The sequence below is a fragment of the Phyllostomus hastatus genome, unplaced genomic scaffold (assembly GCF_019186645.2).
Source record: "Phyllostomus hastatus isolate PE091 unplaced genomic scaffold, TTU_PhHast_1.1 phas_contig_40, whole genome shotgun sequence".
Lineage (NCBI taxonomy): Eukaryota > Metazoa > Chordata > Mammalia > Chiroptera > Phyllostomidae > Phyllostomus > Phyllostomus hastatus.
Genome location: NW_025333872.1, coordinates 15,115,715 through 15,116,363, shown reverse-complemented (window position 1 = coordinate 15,116,363; position 649 = coordinate 15,115,715). Strand labels below are relative to the sequence as shown.

The 649-nt window shown below is 49.6% G+C and overlaps 1 non-coding gene across 1 annotated transcript; it reads left to right on the top strand.

Annotated features, from left to right (window-relative positions):
* Positions 1–234: 234 nt before the first annotated feature.
* LOC123822343 lies at positions 235–397 on the top strand. The gene has a single exon (XR_006786309.1). It is a non-coding gene; the product is annotated as a U1 spliceosomal RNA (small nuclear RNA).
* The last annotated feature ends 252 nt before the right edge of the window (positions 398–649 follow it).

Genomic DNA, 649 nt, shown 5'->3' with positions numbered 1-649 from the left:
ACAAGTCCTTCACAGGTTGAGGTGCCAGTGTCTCCTCTAAGATGTCAGACAGGGAAGTTAAAGGGCATGAGCTTTGAGGTCAGAGAGACCTGCATTAGCATCCCAGTTTCGCCACTTGCTGACCACACCACAGCAGCCAGGGCAGGGCTCAGGCATGCTCCGGGACAGACAGACCAGAGGTTTTCAGCCGTCCTCTGTTCTGATTGGTCTGGCCATTAAACATTTTAAATATCAGTACTTACCCCGCAGGGGAGATACCAAGATTGTGAAGGTGGTTTTCCCAGAGCAAGGCACGCCCATTGCACTCCAGGTGTGCCGACACCGGCAATTTCCCCAAATGTGGGACACTTGCCTGCATGATTTGTGGTAGAGAGGGACTGCATTCTCCATGACCTGCAGGAGGGGAAGCATTTTAAATATCAGCCATGGTTATAATTAAGGGATCTTACAGACCTCTAGAGATCACCCCCATCGCACTAGGGCCCAGGCCTGATTGGGAGGAAAAGGCTCAGAGAATGGTACACAGGTTCCCAGCCTCTGGCTGAACTTCTAGAATTCAAATCTGGAAAACGCTACTTAGCATACTTCATCAAACCTGAGGCACCTTTGCTTGTGAGATACATCTCTATTTCAGGAACCACTATTAAAG